This window comes from Solanum lycopersicum, chromosome 7 (genome assembly GCF_036512215.1).
Source record: "Solanum lycopersicum chromosome 7, SLM_r2.1".
Lineage (NCBI taxonomy): Eukaryota > Viridiplantae > Streptophyta > Magnoliopsida > Solanales > Solanaceae > Solanum > Solanum lycopersicum.
Window position 1 is genome coordinate 24025150 of NC_090806.1, and position 22528 is coordinate 24047677.

A 22528-nucleotide genomic window follows, 5' to 3' on the forward strand; every position below is an offset into this window, starting at 1 on the left:
GTACCTATATATTATATTTAATTTCTGTACTTTATTACCTTTAAATAAATTTGAAACATATATACACTATTTCAATTTAAACTCTAGACTGAAATATCACCTTGTGATCTCAAGTTTAAATACTTCAATAGACGTCAAGTTAATCGTGTCACATCAAAATTTATGGGCATATCACCTTAAACCTATTATATTGTCACTAGTCGCATAGGAAACCAAGTTCATAACTATACAAAAAGGCAATTTATGAGCATCATATAAATAGAGCAACCAAGTTCATAACTATGCCACAAGGCAATTTATTACCATCATATAAATAGAACTAGTGCACGTAGAATATAGGGTGTTACACATAATGCTCTGATACCATATTTGTAGTGCTCAGAAGCTACCTCCTAGAGGTAACATGAGACCTAGGATTATGAGTGACCCCAAGATAACCTTGAATCTGACATATCACTAACATACTGAAAATATAACTAAGTAAATAATGTATAAAGCGGAATCTAAATATAGTGGATATCTAAAATGGGAGAAACCAACTAGTGTGAATATAAAAGATATATAAAGAGTTAAGTGATTAACTACTATATCTAAAAAGCCTCTAACTGAATTGAGTTTTTGGGACATGTTGAATGGCTAATTCTAACAAGACTGAAAACTTAAAGAAATACCGAAAGTAACACATGTCATCTATTGATGTACGGCCCGAAAGTACCCCTAGAAGAAGGGAGCAACCATAGGTCGGAACAATTGCGTACTTGACCTTTTGGAGGTCTTGTACAAGTCTTAGCTATCAATCATTACACAAGACATGATAAGTAGTGCGGAATTAAAACTTTTCCCGAATAAAATAATAAAGGAAACATCTTTAATAAAAGCTGAGGAGTGATCTCATCTTCACAGGCCAACTTAAAGACACGACATATATAACTTATGGACATGTACCTTTACATTAATGAAAGTATAAAATAAGTCTTGATGCTAGAATCTAAAAATCAAACTATGCCCTCGGATATATGTGGACATATATAGGACCTCGCAAGTGACTTAGGTGAACTAGATCCTAACATGGTTTATGGTTGTAATGATTGTATGAGGTCCTAAATTGGTTTATAATATGGTATTGAGGAAGTGTCTAAGAGATTAGGTGCATTGAATCATATGTAGTTTTATGTGTTTATATGTGTTTGATGAGGTTATAAGTTCCTTATATGAGTTACAATAGTCTATATAGTCAGTGTGTCAAGCTTTGTGAAGTTTGGAGGTCAAACGTCCATGACGTTTGAAAGTGTTGCCTTGAAATGACCTTGTGTGTCTAGGCATGTTTTCTTGAGTTTTACGTGTTTGTTTTGGGTTAAATTCTGGTCAAAGATCTCCAAGGACCATTCAAGGGTCCTTGAGGAAGGACCCAAAGTGGTGTTGAGACTGTCCAAGGTAGCCCCAAACTACTGAGGCAATCGACAGCTCGTAGGCAAATCGACGACCCATCGATGGGTTCTGTTAGTGGAGACTAAGTATTTGGATAGAATAGACCAATTTTGAGTCTCTGAACCAATCGGTTGAAGGACATGATGGTCCGTTTGTGGACATGGGTTTGTCTCGTGCGTGTAGTTCACTTCCAAGTGAGGGGTGAACTTGTAAATTCACTCCACTTCCAAATAATGATATTGGCTGTTCATTAAGGGTATTTTGGGTATTTTAGGTGTGTTTATAAGACAAACACATTACGAAGATTTCATTCTTCAAAAATCAAAACCCAAATCCCTTAGATATCTCTCTAGAACTCCATTGGAGCCAAAACTCAAGGAAGGGCTTGGATTGACGAATTAAGTGGAGATTCTTCATAAAATTGAACAATTAGTTTCATAAATGTATGGTTTTTTATCCTTGAAACTCTCTTCATCTAGGAGCCCAACTTTCCAAGATGTTTCTAAAGTTTTCAAAGTTAAGTTGTCCAATTTTATGATTTATTCCATGGGTTCTTGCATTAATGGTTTTTAAACATTAAATAATGATTGAATTGTTATTGTATTTATGATTTTAAACTAAAACAACCTATGAACCCATGAATTGGATGAACCCTAGTTTTTTACTAAGTTATAGGTTACTTGATATTGATCTAATATTGATGAATTCTAATGTAGTTTCACAAAGGCTATTGATTGATGTAATAATTATAGTAAATTGATATCTAGGTTGAATTAGATTGATTTTTATTTAGTAAATTTACCTAGTTTCATGAATGTTGTTATAATTATATTGAATTGTTGGTTAAGGCCATGGGTAAGGGCCTTGTGATATCGAATTGGGTGATTTGGCATTGGTTTGAGGTATTGGGAAGGCAGTGGTGGTAAGCTGCTCTATTTAATTTATTTTTATGATTATTATACTTCAATTATGTTGTGGTTGGTATGCTTCACTTATGGTGGCGGTGTTATGTGCTTTACTTGTAATTGATGTGGCCTTGTCGCGTTATTTTAAGTAATATGATGATTATGGCCTTGTTTGAAAACTACTTGAAGTAATGTGGTTATTTGTGTATCTGATTATGTGAAGTATGATAATATCATGAGAGCTAGAAATACAATATTGGTATTAACCCTACCAGATGAGGGATGGCCACTTGCCTAAGGTAGGGTCATTCTTTGTCTTTTACATGGATCTCCAATAGTTAGTACTTTGTGGGTGCATATTTAAGGGATAAGGAGATTGTTTAGAAACATTATATCTAAAATCACGAGAGTACACATCTCAAGAGGTACATTGGATACAACATCTCTACTATGAAAGAGTATCCACTCCTTCTTCGAATCCTCTCGGTTGTAAACATAAATAGATTTATAGACATTCATTACATTCATTAGCTATAGGTTATGAGATTCTACCAATTACTACATCTTATCTAACGAAGAGTACAAATCTCCAAGGGTTACTATTGAAAACTACATCTCAACTCACAAAGAGTATCCAACCCTCAACCTATCATTCATTAATTAGAAAGCTCTTAGGAACAGTGAGGTTGCTCCTAGACACTACATCTCAACTCAAGAAGAGTGTCCACCCCAGAAACTCCCCTTTTCACTCATTAGTTTTCTTAGGAAAGTTGAGGTTGTCATTAGACACTATATCTCTACTCACAGAGAGTGTCTACCCCAAAACATTCATTCATTCATTTAGTTTGATTGAGCAAACCCTTTCGGTAGACTCTAATTAATTACTTTCTCATTAGCTACGTTCACTCATTCATTGTGGGTGTGAGTATATGTGATCAAGACTTTCACATAATCACCATCATTCATAACATAGACTCCTAATCATGATCATACTACATTCCTCATACCTTACACACTCTTATACTTCACATTAACATCATACTTCAATTAGACATAGCATCTTGACAACACACATTCAAACCTTCATAAGGCAATATCTATACATATGCTTCATAACATCACTACCTTCAAGGCCATAATCAAAATTCACATGTACGTTCATATACATTAAATAAACACCGCCACCATAGATGCAACATACCTTACAAGATCAATTTCATAAGAACAAAAACAATTGAGATCACTTACCCTTCATCCAATCCTCAACCACTTACTCAATTCCCCAAAAATGCATCATAATTAAGCATAATTGGTAGTAGGTAATGACAATACAACATAGTATATACATAATTCTAGCAACTTCTAATCCAATGCATTAAACCAACTTCATAAGCAAAAATTAGAGAATTTGCATGATCATGAGTCCATAGAATTTATAATATAAACTCAAAAATTAAAATTTAAAACGTCATAATTCATCCATTAAAACCTTTTTATGCAAGGACCCATGCCTAGAATTTGAAATAGAAGAATTTAGGGTTTTGAAACCTTTTTGAAAAGCCTTTGGATTGGCTCATTCAATGAGAGAAGAATCAAGGATGAAGTTACATAAATTATTAGGTGAAAATAAATGAATTTTGTGATGAGAAAACTTAAATTATTCATTCCTAATTATACCTGGAGTTCAATCTTTAATGGAGTGTTGAAAGACTTTGTAACACTATGAAGAGGCAAAAAACCTAAGCTAGAGACTCACAAAATGATTTAATTTTGTTTATAATGTTTTAATACCTAAAATAATGTCTATGAGTCATCCAGAAGATTAAGAACATCAGGAAACGTCCATGACATCGGTACCTAGTCTAAATTGAACTAGTTAACGTCACTAAGTTTTGTGAAGGTTTCGGAGGGTCAAATAAAGTGTAAAACTTGTTAAAAGACATTGTATGGGTATAGTGTAGTAAATAGGGTCTAAAAGTACAATAACGACACCCCTAGGACCACTTGGAGGGTTCTTGAGGAGGACCCCGACACAGGTGGGAAGGCTACCAAACTAGCCTACGTAAGTCAAGATCAAAAGGGATGTTGCACGAAACGCAGACCACATGAAACATACTTCATCTTATCATTTTTTCAAAAATTAAAATGGTAATTAACCTCGCGATACGGAGCCACATCCCAGATTCGTAAAAATCATATTTTAAGCATTTTGACTTCACAAAAAACCCATTAAAGTGAGATGTGTTTTGGGTAATTTAGAGGGGTGATAATATATAGCCTAAGATTCATTTTATGTTATTTTCACTCACCCAAACCAAATTTCCAAAACAAACCAAAAAGATCTCGCCTCTCTCTACTTTCTCTCAACCTGAATCCTCCATGGAAGAATGAAGAAAGCTTGAAGAAGAAGACCCATTTCTCTACCATTTCACTTCAATTTTGTTGATTAATCTTCATTAATTTATGATTTATTTACTATTGGGATTCCTTTTCCTCAACAGGTCCTTTTAAAGTTGACTTTTAAATTACCCAATTCCATGGGGGTTTTCTATTCTAATGGGTTTCCTTCTAAACTTCAAATTGAAGATAAATTGTGATTGTATATGACTAATTAAGTGAAGAATTTTTTTTAATTGATGTTAATTGATGCAATTTAATATATATCACTTCCCTTCCCCAATCCCCCAAAATCTTGGATCTTGGTTATGAGTTAATGGGAATTGAAGAATGTATTGATTGTTAAATTGGTTTTATCTATTCCAATGCATTTATGGATTGATTAGGGTAATGTATTGTTGGGATTGGATCTATTTATTGAAGAATTCACATTCACCCTTTTCCCCTAATCCTAAGTTATATAATTGAAGTTAATTGGGATAATTACTATTGATTGATGTTACTACACTTATTATTGTATGTAATTGATTGGTTGATTGTAAGACCATCATGATGTTTTTTAAGGATATTTGGTAAGTCTTCACGATCTTAACCTTTACTAAAATTATGATGGCTTGTGATTGATGATTTAGTTTAACTGAAGTATGTCATGTGAATATCCTAAGTAGGTTTTAGTATGATGTTGAATTTAAATGCCTTGAGTATGTGATGTGAGATTATGCTTAAGATCAAATTATATAAGGTTGGTTATGAATTTCCTATGTACCTTATTATGACGTGATGATGATGATATGCTAATATCACGTATGAGGGTTTCCAGGAAAGGATATTCTCATGCAATTCCTAATGAACTAATGACGATGATATATAAGGGGATAGACTCATATGACCTAAAATAAGTTATGACTGTTAATGAAGGATATTTCAAAAGGGACTTAAATTATCACCAGTGAAATTGATAATGGGAGGAGTTGGCTTTCCGTAGAGGAAAATTCACCCTATAGTTCCACATGAGGTGTTGACTAACCTCTGAGGGACACTCACCCAATAAATTCTCATGAGGTGGGGGCTCCAATGCGAATTAGCATGTAGAGCGTTCAATTCATATATCCTGAGTTCCTTAACTGTGTTTCCATGATTTATCTAGTGGATCCACCTAGAAAGCTACGTTTATGTTTGTATCTACTTTGGCCGGTAGACTACCTTCCATCGGTGTAAAATTTTACAACACCATATTTCACACTTAGAGCATGTGGTCTATGTTAGTTAAGGCATTCCTGAAACTAAAATGAAGTGATGAAGTAAGCACTAACTAGGGTGACTTAAGCGGTATGACTTAGCCAAGGTAGGGGTATGTGACTCTACCTATGACTTGTACTAGTTTTCCATGAGGGAAGCCTTAGGAGGTTGTGCTTATGTTCTATCATGTATATGTTATGTAATGTTGACTCTACATGTTGATGATCCTATATGATGTGAGTTTCATTTATGAACATGTTATTGGTCTATATTGTTAAGTATAATGATGACTACTATTGATCTTATGTTATATTGAGTTGGATATTTCTTATCATCCTTTGTTTGGTTTACATGATTGAGTAAGGTTATGGGACTTTGCTTGGTCATTGCACATGTAGGCTAAATTGTGGGTTATGAGTAAGGGTCATTCTTATTCTATGATGTTATGAACTATTGTACATGTTTCCTTGACTATTACTTGTTAATGTTGGTCTTGTGTTATGTATGGGCTAACTTATGGATTACGTGCATATTTTCTTATATGGGTTCTTGGATGTGCATAAGGATTTTCAAAGTAAATTAGCATGTTTTGAACAAATGTCCTCTTTACCATGATTTCAAATGGTTTATGGGAATATACTCATACTTAGTACAAGTATGTACTAACCCATCTTTTATGTTTACTACAATGTAGGATCAGCCCGCTGATCTTATAGAAAGACTTTGAAGACTACTTCGAATTGTATTCTCCAAGGGTTGAACCCAACATATTGTATTTGATTCAGATAGTTTAACATGATACGTATTCTAGACTTCTTATAAAACTATATTGCTATATTATGTATATGCAATAAAAGTAGAATCCTATGTATTCCTTCCTATACGAGGAGTCTATGTATACTCGCTAATTATATACTATGTGTAAGCGAGAGGTCTAAGTAAACCTCAATGTAGAAGTAGTTAAAAAGTTTTAAATTTACCACTAATTTGACCTTTGAAATGTAATGACGAATGGTTAGAAGATTGTCTTAGTCCTTTTCAAGGAAAACGACATCAGTTACTTTTAGGCGGTAACCAGCTGTGACAAACTTGATACCAGATCATGAGGTTTAACATCTTTAGAATGATGTCTCATTAAACCACGTATATATAGGTTGTTATTCATAGTCTTGAAGCACGCCACATTTATGAGTGAGAAGCTATATGATCTTGTGGAAATTCACATATTCTTGGAAATCCCATGTTGTGCTTCTTGAGTCTACTTTATGTGTGCTTTCATATAAACCTTATATTGTGTTTATAGGTATGAATACTCTAAGGGCATCCGCAATAAGGTCCGAAGAACACATTGCTAATACAGGAGCACAAGACAATCATGTTCCTCCGCTTGAAGAAGTTGCTACGGGTGATCAAGTTTCGATTGCTCCTCCTTCTATGAAAGATTGGGATTTAAGGGCACATTTTCTCCAAATGGACCAACGCATTACTACCCAAGCACAAGCCATGATGGCCCAAACTAATCGGGAGGTGGTACCCCGAGGACACCAACATGTTAGAACCATGGCCTCCAATTTGAGGGAATTCACAAGGATGAATCCTCCTACTTTCTATGGGTCCAAGGCGGATGAAGACCACCAAGAGTTCATTCATGAAACATATAAAATCCTCTATACCATGGGGTTGTCTACTTGTGAGAAAGCCGAGTTACCTACCTACCAACTCAAATACATTGCCCAAACTTGGTGCGTCCAATGGAGAGAAAATATGCCTTTAAGAGATGGTCCAGTGACATGGGTGATTTTCAAGACATATTTTCTTTATTGGTTCTTTCCTAGGGAGAAGAGGGAAGCAAAAGTGGAATAGTTCATCAACCTTCACTAAGGAGATATGAATGTACTTGGATACTCTTTGAGATTCATTAAATTATCAAAGTGTGCTCCTTGTTTGGTGTCCGACCCTAGGGATGAGATGATCCACTTTGTATGGGGAGTGCCGAATGACTTGAAAAACGAGTGTTATTCGGCTTTGATAAATGATAATATGAACACTTCTCGTTTCATGTTTCATGCTCAAAAAGTGGAAGAGGCAAGGGTGAAGAGAAAGCATAGAGATGCTAATAGGCCACGGTCATTGATGGTCGTTCTTTAAAGGATAGGCTTGACAATCAAGACAAGCCTAAGTTCAAGAGAGGTTATACAATCAAGTTCCTTCTAAGTTCCCTAAGGATTGTGATGATAAGGTGCCTAAACCTAAGCCCCAAAAGGAAAAGAGTGGAAACTCACCTAGCGAGAAGCCTACTTGTTGCAAGTGTGGTAAAGGTTATTACGATGAATGCTTAGTTGGAACGGGCAATTGTTTTAGTTGTGGTAAGAGGGGGCATAAGGTTAGATATTGCACTAATTTTAAATTTCAAGACAAGGGAAATGGAAAAGCAAGTGGTTTAAATTATGATGCTCTAAGGAATAATCGTTTTCATGCTCTTCGCTCTAAGGGTGAACTAGAGAGTTCTCGTGATGTGGTGACCGGTATATTACAAGTCTTCTCTATTGATGTTTATTATTTTATTACTCCCTTTATAGCTAATAATTTTGACATTTTACCCGATGTCCTAAATGAACCATTTATAGTAACTACCCTGGTGGGTGAGTGGATGGTTGAAAAGTGGGTATATAGAAATTATCCTACAATGTTGCCCAATAGAGTTACTCATATTGGACTAGTGGAACTTGATATGGTTTATTTTGATTATATTTTGGCTATGGATTGGTTGCATGCTTGTTTTGCTTCAATAGATTGTAGGACTAGGGTGGTGAAGTTTAACTTTCCAAATGAACCCATCTTAGAGTGCAAGGGGGAAAATTCTATTCCTAGGGATCGTATCATTTCTTGTCTAAAGGCTTGTAAGTTGAACTCTAAAGGGTGTTTAAACAACATTGTGAGAGTCAAAGATTTAGACTCCGAAGTTACTCCCATTGAGTCAGTCCCCATAGTAAGGGAATTTTGGGAGGTCTTTCCTACTGATTTTCCTGATATTTCTCCTAAATGGGAAATAGATTTGGTATTGACTTGCTACTAGATATAAATCCCATTTCAATTCCTCCTTATCGGATGTCTCTGGCTGAAGTGAAAGAGTTGAAGACTCAACTCAAGATCTACTAGACAAGGGTTTTATCCGCCCTGGTATTTTTCCATGGGGTGCTACGGTATTTTTTGTGAAGAAGACGGATGGGTTTTTAAGAATTTTTATCAATTACCATCAACTCAACAAAGTCACAATAACGAAAAAGTATCCTCTCCTTCTAATTGATGATTTATTTGATCAACTCCGAGGTGCGAGATACTTTTCCAAGATTGAATCGAGATAGGGATATTACCAACATACAGTGATAGGTAAATATATTCTCAAGATGACATTTGGGACTAGATATAGTCACTATGTGTGGTCTGACTAATGCCCCAGCGGCATTTATGGACCTCATGAATAGGGTGTTTCAAAATTACCTAGATTTATTTGTGAACGCATTCATTGATGACATCTTGTTATATTCGAAAAATGAGGGTGATCACATGAATTATTTGAGAGTGGTGTTGCAAGTGTTTAATGTGAGTTTTGGTTGAGGTCGGTGGAGTTGCTTGGTCATATCATCTCTAGAGAGGGAGTTGAGGTTGATCCGAGGAAACTTAAGGAGGTAAAGAATTGGCCCTTGACCATTGAATCCAACCGACATTAGAAGCTTCTTGGATCTAGAGAGATACTAGAGAAGGTTTGTCCATGCGTCTGCATCCATTCCTTCCCCTTGGATAACCTTGACTCAAAAGAATGTGAAATTTGAATAGTCGAAAGCACGTAAAAAAAGTTGTAAATGTTAAAATATAGGCTTACCTCCGCTCCAGTGATGACAATACCGGAGGGTACTAAGGGTTTTATGGTTTATTGCAATGCATTCAGAGTCGGGTAGGGTGTGTTCTTATGCAACATGACAAAGTTATAACCTGTGATTCTAGGCAACTCAAATTTCATGAGAAGAATTATCCGACTCATTACCCAGAGTAATGTGGAATTTGCATTGAAAATATGGAGGCATTATTTATATGACGTCCATGATGATGTGTATACCGATCAAACAAAGTCTTCAATATATGTTCACTCAAAAAGAGTTACATCTCCAACAAAGAAGGTGGTTGGAATTATTAAAGGATTATGACATGAATATTTTCTACCACCCAGTCAAGGCCAATTTTATGATTATGTAGATGAATCCAAGAAAGACCTAGTCAAGGAATTATTAAAGGATTATGTAGATGAATCCAAGAAAGACCTAGTGAAATATGTTCATAGGCTTGCTAGATTAAGTGTTAGATTGGAAGATTCTCCAAATCGTTGTTTTAAGGTCCATCATAACTACGAATCATCTTTGGTGGTTGAGGTAAAGTATAAACAACACCTTGACCCATTGTTGATGGAGTTGAAAGAGTCAGTTCTTCGAAAGATGAATGATTTATTGTACAAGGGGTGTTCTTATGTTCCATGGAAGATTGTATGTTCCCAATGTCGATGAGTTAAAAAGTCAGATCCTTAAGTAAGCTCATGGAGCCCGTTACTCTATTCATCTGGGTTCTCCTAAGATGTACCATGACTTTAGAGAAGTTTTTTGGTGGGATGGTTTAAAAGGGGCATTGAGCAATTTGTTGCAAAGTGTCCCAATTGCCAACAAGTGAAAGCCAAGTTGTTTCCTATACAAAATCCAAGTTCCTAATTGGAAGAGGGAAGATTTTAACACAATTTTCGTAGTTGGGTTGCCTCAGAATAGAAGGCAATATGATTCTATATGGGTGGTGGTGGATAGATTGAATAAATCCACTTATTTTATGCCCGTTAAGTATATCTACACAACGGAAGATTTTGCAAGAATCTATATTGACAATATAGTGAGTCTTCATGGGGTTCCTTTATTTAATCGGATAGAGATGCACAATTCACATCTAGGTTTTGGAGGTCATTTCACAAAGATGTTTAGGTACTCAAGTGAAATTAAGCACCACTTTTCATCCCTAAACGGATGGTCAAGCATAATGTACCATTCAAACTCTTGAAGATATGCTTAGAGCTTGTATCATTGACTTCAAGGGAAATTGGGAAGAGAACTTACCTTTTATGTATTTCTCTTATAACAATAGTTTCCATTCATCCATATTTATGGCTCTTTTTGAAGCATTGTATGGTAGGAGGTGTATATCTCCTATTGGATTGTTTGAGGTGGGCGAGTCTTTGCTTTTATGACCCGATTTGATCTATAACACCTTATAGAAGGTTCATATAATAAAGAACCATTTGCAAACACCCTATAGTCGGCGAAAGTCTTATGCCTATCATAGGAGAAGAGACCTTGAATTTGAAGAGGGTGATTAGGTGTATTTAAAAATTTTGCCCATGAAAGGGGTTGTTAGATTTAGTAAGAAAGGTAAGGTCAGTCATCGTTAAGTGGGTCCTTATGAAAATTTTCAAAGGTTTGTCAAGGTTTCAATTGAGTTAAAACTCCCTAGTGAAATATTTTCGGTCCATCCATTTTTCCATGTATCCATGATTAAGTAGTGCATTGGTAATCCTGAGTCCATTCTTCCTATTGAAGGTCTTGGTGTAAGAGAGAACCTCTCTTATGAGGAGGTTCCAGTTGAAATATTTGATAGACAAGTGAAGAGGTTGAGGAACAAAGAGGTGGCCTCCATAAAAGTGTTATGGAGAAACCACCTAGTTGAGGGAGAAACATGGGAGGCCGAGGCTGACATGAAGCACTGTTCTCATCATATCTTTGCTAATTAAGGTTATTTATTCATATTAATAATGAAAATACTGATTTATTTGATTTTTACTTGTATTGCAAAGATATGCATTATATATGATAAAAGGTTTATGCTAAAATGAACTATCATGGAAAATTACTCTGTTGCTTGATTTGAACTATTTGTGTATATGGTATGTTGTTGCCTTCATTAAATTATATCAAGCATGTTGATATTTTGATATGGTTATTTTGGCATAATTGACTCTTATATGATAGGTTGAGCTCATATTGTAGCGTAAAGGAAATTTGTCTTGTTGTAATTTGGAGCTCTTATGTGTGAAAGATGATGTTTTGGATTACGTGTGTAAATGTCATGATTATATTTTCAATGGAGTTGTGAAACACACCTTGAGTTGTATCTCATGTGGATATTCTATTTTGTTAGTTGGGCTGCTAGTCTCTACTCTATCATTTCCCTTTTAAAATGTTAAGTGTCGTTCGGGGACAAATGTTCCTAAACGGGGGATAATGTAACACTCCGAAAAGTCAATACCAAAGCTAGAGCCTCACAAGTTGATTTAATGTTTTTTATATCGTTTTAAGAAATAAAATAATTTTTAAAAGTCATCCGAGAAGTTTTAGAGCCAAGACGTCTTGAAACGTCCATGACGTCCGGACGGTAGTCAAAATTGAACTAGTTGACGTCGCTATGTTTGGTGAAGGTTTCAGAGGTTCAAATGAAGTCTAAAACTTGTAAGAAGACTTTTGATAGGAAAAGTGTAGTATATAGTGTCTAAACGTCCAATAATGACGCCCCAAGGAACACCCGAAGGGTCCTTGAGGAGGACCCCTACATGGGTAGGCATGCTGCCAAAGTAGCCTGCGTGAGTGAAGTTCAACAGGGCTGCTGCGCGATGCGCATCTCACATAGATTTTACTCCCTCAAATAATTTTTTACATAATTAAAGTGGTAATTATCCTCGCGATGCGAAGCCACTTCCAAAATTCATAAAAAACATACTTTTTGCATTTAAACTTCACAAAAAGACACATTTAAGTGAAGGGTATTTTGGGTAATTTGGGGGGTTATTATATATATCCTAAGGGTCATTTTTATGTCATTCTTAACTCACCCAAATAAAATTCCCAAAACAAACCCAATATCTCTCACCACGCTCAACTTTTGGTCTCCCCAAATCCTCCATTGAAGAAGGAAGAAAGCATGAACAAGAAGACCAATTTCTCTAGATTTGCCTTCCATTTCAAGGATTAATCTTCATGAAGGTATGAATTCTTCAATCTTGGGATTCCTTTCCTTAAGAGGTCCTTTCAAAGTCTATTTCTAAATAACCCTATTCCATAGTGTTTTCCTATTGTAATAGGTTTCCTTCTAAACTTGAAATTGATAATAAATTGTGATTGTCTAGGAAAAATTAAGCGTAAATGTTGATTAATTGATGCAATTTCATATACATCATTTCCCTTTCCCCAATTCCCCCAAATCTTTTATCTTGGTTATGAGTTGTTTGAAATTTAAGAATGTATTGATTGTTACATTTGTTTTATCTATTCCAATGCATTTATGGAGTGAAAGGGTAATGTTTTGTTGGGATTGGATATATTTCATAAATAATTCATGTTGACCCTTCTCCCCTAAACCTAGTTTATTAATTGAAGTTAATTGGGATAGTGATGACGTAATTGACCTAGTTCTTGTGTTAATTACTATTGATTGATGTTACTACACCTATTATTGCATGTAGTTTGTTGGTTTATGGTAATACCATAATGATGGCTTCTGAAGGAGATTTTGTAAGTCTTCATGATCCTAACCTTTACTTCAATTATGATGGCTAGTGATTGATGATGTAATCCAATTGAAGTATGTCTTGTTAATAGCCTAAGTAGGTGTTGGTATGATGTTGAATTGAAATGTTTTGACTATGTGATGTGAGGTTGTGCTTAAGATGAAATTATTAAAGGGGGGTTAGTAATTGCCTATGTGCCTTATTATGACGTGATGATGATGATATGCTAATCTCACATATGAGGGTTTCCATAAAAGGATATTCTCATGTAATTCCTAATGAGCTAATAATTATTATATATAAAGGGATATACTCTTATGACCTAAAATAACTTATTGTTGTTAATTAAAGACATTTCAAAAGGGACTTATCTTAGCACCGAGTGAACTTGATAATGGGAGGTGTTGGCTTCCCATAAAGGAAGATTCACCCAATAGTTCCACATGAGGTGTTGGCTCCCCTATGAGGGACACTCACCCGATGTATTCTCATGAGATTGGGGCTCCAGTTCTTATTGGCATGTAGAGGATTCAATTCATATCTCCTAAGTTCTTTAACTATGTTGCCACCATAGGAACACTTGCTAGTGGATCCACCTAGAAAGTTATATTTATGTTTGGTTCTACTTTGGCCGGTAGACCACCTTTTTTGGCGTATGTTTTTACAACACCACATTCCACACTTATCTCTTGTGGTGTATGTCAGTTAAGGCAAATTTTCCAAAAAGTAAAATGAAGTAATGAAGTAAACACTAACTAGGGTAACTTAAGAGATTTGACTTAGACTACGTAGGGGTATGGGACTCTACCTATTCCTTGCACTAGTTTTACTTAAGGGAAGCCTTAGGAGGTTGTGCCTATGTGCTATAATATATATGTTTGTATATGTTGACTCTACATGTTGATGATCCTATATGATACTAGTTTCATATATGAACATGATATTGGTCTATATTGCCAAGTATAAGGATGCCTACAATTGATGTTATGTTATGTTGAGTAACACATTCCTTATAATCCTTTGTTTGGCTTACATGATAGAGTAAGGTTATGGGGATTTTCTTGGTCATTGAATTTATAGGATAAATGGTGGGTTATAAGTAAGGGTCGTGCTTACGTTATGATGTTATGAACTCTTGTACAAGTTGACTTGACTATTACTTTTTACTGTTGGTCTTCTGTTGTATATAGGTTGACTTTTAGATTATGTGATTATTGTCTTATATGGGTTCTTGGATATGCATAAGGCTTTTCAAAGTAAATTAGCATGTTTTGAATAAATGTCCTTTTTAGCATCATTTCAAATGGTGTATGTGCATATACTGATACTTAGTACAAGTGTGTACTAACCCATATTTTATGTTTAATACAATGTAGGATCTGGCTGTTGAGATTATAGAAGACCTTTTAGGAATACTTGGAATTGTATTCTTTAAGTGTTCGGTAGGTCCTCAACTTCCGATGACGATACCACTATCTTGCTACTGAATATTCTTAAGTATTAAAGACAATTTAATTCATTCTCTTTCTTTGTTGACTTTGTATATGCCTAAATGAGGCCTTTACTGTAATGAAATATGGGTTGACGCCAACATGTTTTATTCCGCATAGATGGTTTAATATGAGACATATTCTATACTTCTTCTAAAACTTTAATGTAATATTATGTATCTGTAATAAACATAGAAGACTATATATTGCTTCCTATACGATGAGTCTGTGTATACTTGTTAATTATATACTATGTGTAAGCGAGAGGTCTAATTAAACCTCAATACAGAAAAAGTTTTAAATTTTCCACTAATTTGACTTATGAAATTTAATGACGCATGCTAAGAGGTAAGGCTCAGTCCTCATAGAGGACGATGACACCAGTTACTTCTACAGGGTGCTCCCCGGAAGTGATAGAGTTTTTCTTGGGTGGGAGGTTATGATTTTGAAAAGTGAAATCTAAATTTAGTATTAGGATTATAAACTAACTTTAATACCTAAAAATCATTAAAATAGTTGTATCCTAATTAATTAGGATGTTGGGTGAATTTCCTAAAATTACCCTTGCCTTGGAAGAGAAACCTATAGAAAATTGAGGTGTCAATCAATAAAAACAACCTAAGGGCCGGCAATTGTACGATGGAGTGCCATGCAGGCCATCGTTTGGATGAGAGGCTAAATTCTTAGGGATAAGTTCCCACCACTAAGTATGGATCCACGCCCACAAATGACGGGGCGTTGATTGACTTAAGAAGTGTCGATGATAGTCGTTGTTTGACACTTCGCATGAAGTGATTTTGCCAATTTTTATGCCAAGTCATGGGTCCTCCTCAAGGACCCTTAGGGTGATAATTAGGGAGTCATACCGGAACGTTCCGACCTTATACATGACAAAATAGGTATTAGGATCCTTTCGGATCAACTTGAACATCAAATTACACATATAACATGCGAAGGCACACTAGCACATACAAGACTACTCTCTGAATGTCTTGCACTTTCTTTGACGTTCAGCTTGTGAACTCTTTAAAACTGAACCCCTAAGTTATTCTTCTTAAAATTAGCACCTTACTAAATATGTATTTGCCCTTTAAACACATTATAGGATCTACTTATCCTATTTCATTTAGAGGATTGTTACAAGAATTAGGTTTCATAAGACCCTACACCATGGAATACGTTCTACTTGCCAAATGTAGAAATAACGACACATCCTTTGTAGGGACATGGTTTAGGGTATATAAAGGGCTTCTGTGTGCTCTAGTCTCATTCTCGAGTGGAGCTAGTACAACAAGAATATCCACTCGGTGCTTTGACTTGTGTAATATTTCAAAAATCCAAGAAGAGTCTTAAAGCCTAACATAGGTGGCATGAGGTATAAATAATTTTTAAAGTCTCTTAAGTGTGTATGTGACTCATTATAAGTAATCTTGAGGGTCGTTTAGGCACATCTAGAGAGGTGTATGGGCATTATCTCTTTGTGTGACTTAAGTTGATCTTAGTATAGCTTTGAGTGAGAAGATTATATGCTAAAGGGTGTTTAAAGTTAAGTGAAGGAACTTCGTTGTAAAAGTGAATTGAGTTCACTGTACACTGAAGTGAATTCACTGTAAGGTTTATAAAAATGTGATTATTTGCTTAAGTGATTTCTTATGTGCTTCTAAGTTGTTAAATGTTTTTCTTATTCTTATATTATGATGTTTTAATCAAAATTCATGAAAAGCATGTTGTTTACATAATGTCCCTTTTTTATGGTTTTTGTATGGCTTCCATACTTGGTACATCTAATGTGCTAAGCCTTTCTTTTCCCTTTTTGACAAAAGTGTAGGGAATTGGAAGTCTTGATGTTCCACGTAGATGGATAGGTTTCTAAGGCCTTGAAGATGAAGTATTGGTGAGTTCGTATTGATTCGAGGACAATATACACATGTCCCTTATGTCATAGTATTTATTTTATTGTCTTGTATGGGATTAACCCCAAGTGTTGTAAAATCCAAAGTTCAGATGGTTCAAGTAGATGTTGTAAAGATTTAATATTTTAAATGAAAGTCTTCCGCTTTTGTAATGTTTATGAAAGAGTTCTTCGTGTGTGAAGAAAGTTTTAAATTCTTACCTATTTTAGTATATTAATTATGCAATGAATGATATGAAAAGCTTAGATGAGACTTCTTGAAGTCTCATTTGTCGTGTGACGACACAAGGACGCTCTAATTTCTAGGGTGTACTTGTGGGTCGTGACGCATATAACATCTTATACGAAACAAACATCTAGGAAAACATCAATTTCATATAATCAAGAGCATCACAACACAACAAGAAACTAGAATAAATTCTACAACTCATCATGCCATGAAACTCACATCCTTAATTCCAAATAGAATAAAATCATTTTATATTCAATATCATAGTCATCATATGCATCAGTGATAACACCTAACAACAATTTTCGACCAAAGAACGAATTAGTCAAATTTTGAAAAATGTCACAGTAAGCTAGTTTCCAGTAAGTACATTACAGTGAATTATGCATTTTTTTCAAAAATGCAACTTTTAGGCAATTTATGATGGAAATTTGTTAATATGCAAGCTAAAATCATATAAACACATCTTACCTCATAATCATAACTTCATAGGATGCACAATGCAAGGAATCGATGAAATTCAATTTCAACAAGGCCCCTAAACACAATGCACATGCAACATACTTCTATGACTTTCTACTCTCAAGCTTGAGTTGAATAGAAAACATGAGAAAATCAATCAAAACTCCTTTACTCACCATAATCCCCCACTTAGAAGGAACTAATACTTTAAATAAACACAAGGCCTTACCATCATCATCAACCTCATCCGGCTTTGTTCCTTTAGTCCGGAGTGCATAGAAACACCTCTTATTCGGAGCATCATCTTTTGGAGCATCATCTTTTGGAACATTAGGATCAACTTGCTTAGCCGCTCTTCCTCAAGCCGTAATGGTAGGATAATCTCTAACCTTGTGATCATTCTTACTATATCCAAAGCAACTTCTGGTACCCAATAGACACTCCCCATAGTGCATTTTTCCAAAAGTTACACATGTAGTCTTTCCATTTTGAGAACCAACTCCTTTCTAAAATTTCATCTTAGAACTCCTTGGTTTTTATTGAGTTTGAGCCCTCTTCTTGGACATAGGTTGAATTTGATAACTTTAACCACTCATTTTGAAGTTTCTAGCAATCCTTCCAAGTTATGACTCCTAAATTGATTGAGCATACACCATGAGTCTAGCTAGGGTCATATCATCATGTATCATGGTTGTACGACATTCTTTCCTCACTAAATTGGCCATCCCGGTCACAAACCTATTAATCTCATCCCTAGGGTAAGATACAAGGGATGGAGCATATTTAGACAACGAAGAATAATTCAAAGAGCATTCCGCAACGCTCATATTGTCTTGCTTGAGATTGATAAACTCCTCTACCTTCACTTCCCTCCTCTCACGGGGAAAGTACTTTCCTTAAAAGGCTTCTTTAAATTCTTTCCACTCAATAGGACCTAACTCAATCGGCCTATTTCCTTTCCATTGTGTGTACCACACTTGAGAAACATCTTTCAATTGACATGAATCCAACTCCGCTTTCTCCTTAGAAGTTACCCCATAGCATGCACTATCTTATATACCTCATCTAGAAACTCTTGAGGATCCTCTCCCACATTAAAGCCAAGAAATATAGGAGGATTAATCCTCACAAATTCTCTCAATCTAGATGTGATAGTGCTCTCCACAACATTCACTCTAGGTGCCAAGCCCATATTCACATGGGTAGTCAAAGCTCGGGCGATAGCAAGTAAAACCTCTCTAATCTCCCCATTGGTCATTTCAAGGGGAACCACTGAAACATCATTACCTCCACCCACAATAGGGACTTGATCTCCTTGAGGAACTTTCTCAACTTGCTCAACTTGAGGAGGAATCTCCTTATTCTCCTCAAGTCTCCTAGCTGGTGCCCTCCTCGTATTCATATTCCTAGAAACACAAGGAAAACAATAAGAAAAGAGTAATTATTACTTTCAATCAATGGCACGACATAGGAGTACAAAAGAAGGGAAACTATATTGTCCTATAGCCTTTCGCCAATAGATGTGTCGCGACTCACATCGATGGTCAAGACTCTACTAGACGTGACTTGATGAGACTTTTTGATTCCTAAAACCGCTTTCATAACCTATTCTCTAATACCAAGCTTGTCACGTCCCGAGACCACGCCCTTGAAGATATGGCACTCTTGGAGTGCAAACGGCGTACTTGACCTCTTGTAGGCCTTGTATAAGCCCTTCTGTATCGTTCATCGCATATAAACATATTAAAATTAGTGGGAAATTAAAACTTTTTGCAGACATTCTATAAGCCTTCAAAATATCTTTCATATAAAACTCATATTCATCAAATCTTAGACACAAGAGTACTTTGGACACGGCCCATACTCAAGAGAAATAAGTACTACTAAGTTTATTACAATACTTCGATAAAGGAAATAAAAGACATCTATGCCCTCGAGTCAAATGAGGACATACTTCAACTTGCTTGAACGATCTTCTAATCAAAGCTTCCCTCTCTAAAATCACCTTCCCCTATGAATCACTTTAGAGATAGATAAAATCATGGAATTAGTACAACCACATTCACTAAGTATGGCATTTTATGCATAAAAATCATGAAAATAGACATTTATAAGAAATATGCATCTTTTGATTTAAATATCATAATATGATCATAAGCACAAAATTTATCACCTTAGAAACACATAATAAATCACTTAAAAGTTTAGAACATTTTTAGGAAATCTTACGGTGAAGTATATCACTATTATAGTGAAGTATATCACTATTACATTGAAGTTCCTTCACTATACAGTGAAATTTCTTAGCTTCACATTACACACTTTATAGCATGCCTTTCCCTCACCAAAATCTATCCTAAGACTCACTTCAGTAAGACAAAGAGATCCCACCCATACAACCTCTCTAGGCACACCTAAATGACCCTTAAGACCACCTATAATGAGATCAACACACAATTACAAGACACCAAACATATGAACATGAGATTCTTCTACCAAAGGTGATTCTAAGTCTCACTTGAGTGAGTTGTGAAGCGACCTCCCAATCAATCCCTTACAAACACTTAAGAGATCCTTTAGATTATCTAGGATAACACATTCTCATTCAATACAACAACATACATATAATATGACATTCTCCCTTCCAAAAGTAATCAAAAGACTTAAGTAAATCAAGAAGATAATGTCCATGAATGACCTCTTCAAGATTACCTAATTAATCCTTAAGACTACCTAAGCTTTGATCATGTCTACATAATCAACCATATTCCCTAACCAGAGTCATTCTTAAGACTTATCTAGATAAGATATGAAGTGACCATTCCTATGCCCAATTCAAGCCTTAACTAGACAACCCTTAACTACTCTAAGTAAGCACTTATTCATTGAACATTCTTTCTTAACTTAAGTCATTACACTCCTTTTATTTAAGACTCATTCATCACATAGGTAAATTCAAATAATGGTCTTGGACAAGACTTAGGGACTCTAACTAACACCTTCAAGGCCTATTGTGCAATTTCTAGATAGTGTCCCATTCAACCAACTAAACTTCATAGAACTTCTCTAATGCTAGTAAGTATCATATATGATGAGAACAGGCAATAACCAACATAAACCATGATTGCCAAACATGGAATCCAGAGTTCTTCTACTCCGACGAGGGTGTTCTACTTGCCAAGGGTAGAACTAGGACAAATACCATGTAGGCACATAGTTAAGGAATATGAAGGGTTTTTATGTACTCTAGTCTTATTCTCAAGTAGAGATACATTGTTCTCTAGTCTCTGTCTCAAGTAGAGCTACTTTCCATAACATACTCACTTGGTGCTAGCCTTTGTTCTCATAAAGTCATTAACATTAAATGATCACATGAAGAGGTTCCATATCTAGTTCATAACCAAATCACGTTCACCCTACCAAAGAGGTTCCATTATCATGACTTTCCTAAGGGTGATATGATGTCGTTCCAGCCAATCAACCCTAAGTCCATCATTCATTACATAAAGGATACCATTACGGCCTTAGACTTCAATGTTCTTAACCTTACCACTAAGTTTAAGGTTCCACGTACATGACCTTCTTAACATCATTTAAGGTCTCACATATCATTCATTCATACATGATAAGGATGCACTAAGCTTACCAAGTCAAGACATCTCATATCTACATTTCATTCATACATGTATCAAGTAAGGGACACAAGTCTACCAAAACAAGACACAACATACTTCACTTTATTATATATACCATATCATTCTTAGGAATGACCCTTATCATCTTTATGTTATCCTATAAATTACTACAATATCATCAATATAACCATCATAAACTCATATAGTCAAGTAAGGATAACCATGCATGAACTCTAAGGCTAAAGTTATAAGCACATAGTCATAGTCTAACATGATCACCTAATGTTAATAGAAGAACACATACTTTCACATAATCACACGTAGAAGAACATGATCATACTTCACATAATCAATTACATATATCATCACATTACTTCAACTAGTTTGTCGACAAGACCATGATCATCATAATACATAAAGTAATGCCGACAAGGCCACATCAATTGCAAGTAAAGCACACAGTACCATACCACAAGTAGACCATACCAATCACAACATAATTGAAGTCTTATTAACATAAAATAAAGAGAATTAGTTCAGTGTACCACCAATCCATTCTCACCACTACTAAATCATCCAATTCAATACCATAAGGCCCTTACCCATGCTCATGAACATCAAGTCAACAAAAAAACTATCATACTCAATGAATTTAGGTCAATTCAATATATATTTATCAATCTAAGACAACCTATACATCAATTAGATAAAATTCCTACATCATTCAATAGCCCATAGAAAACTACACTAGAATTCATAAGCATTGTTGACACCAAAATTTTGACCCTCTTCGATAGTAATTATTTATCGAGCTTCTCAAGTTTAAACAATTTAAAGTAATTAATTTTATAAATTTCAAAAAAAAATTAAAATAAAGTAATAATAAATAAATTTAGCTTGCAAGCAATTTTAAATAAGGTTTGACATTTTTAGCTAACGTATTGTCTTACATATTTATTCGTATGATATTATTATTATTATTAAAAGTTGAAAAAATATATTAAAAGTAATATTACGTTTTGTACAAATATTTGTTTAAGTATTATAGCTTTTATTTTTGAATCTTTAGTTTATGTTGGAATTAGTTATTTTATTTTGTTAACCTTGAGAAGTTTGTTGATTAATTACATTAATCCATCTTATTTTAAAGACTAATCAAGTCCACCAATTACGAGTTAATTTGACTAAATCGATAATGTTCTAAAAGACCAAGCTCCACGCCTTTTTTCCTTTTAATCAA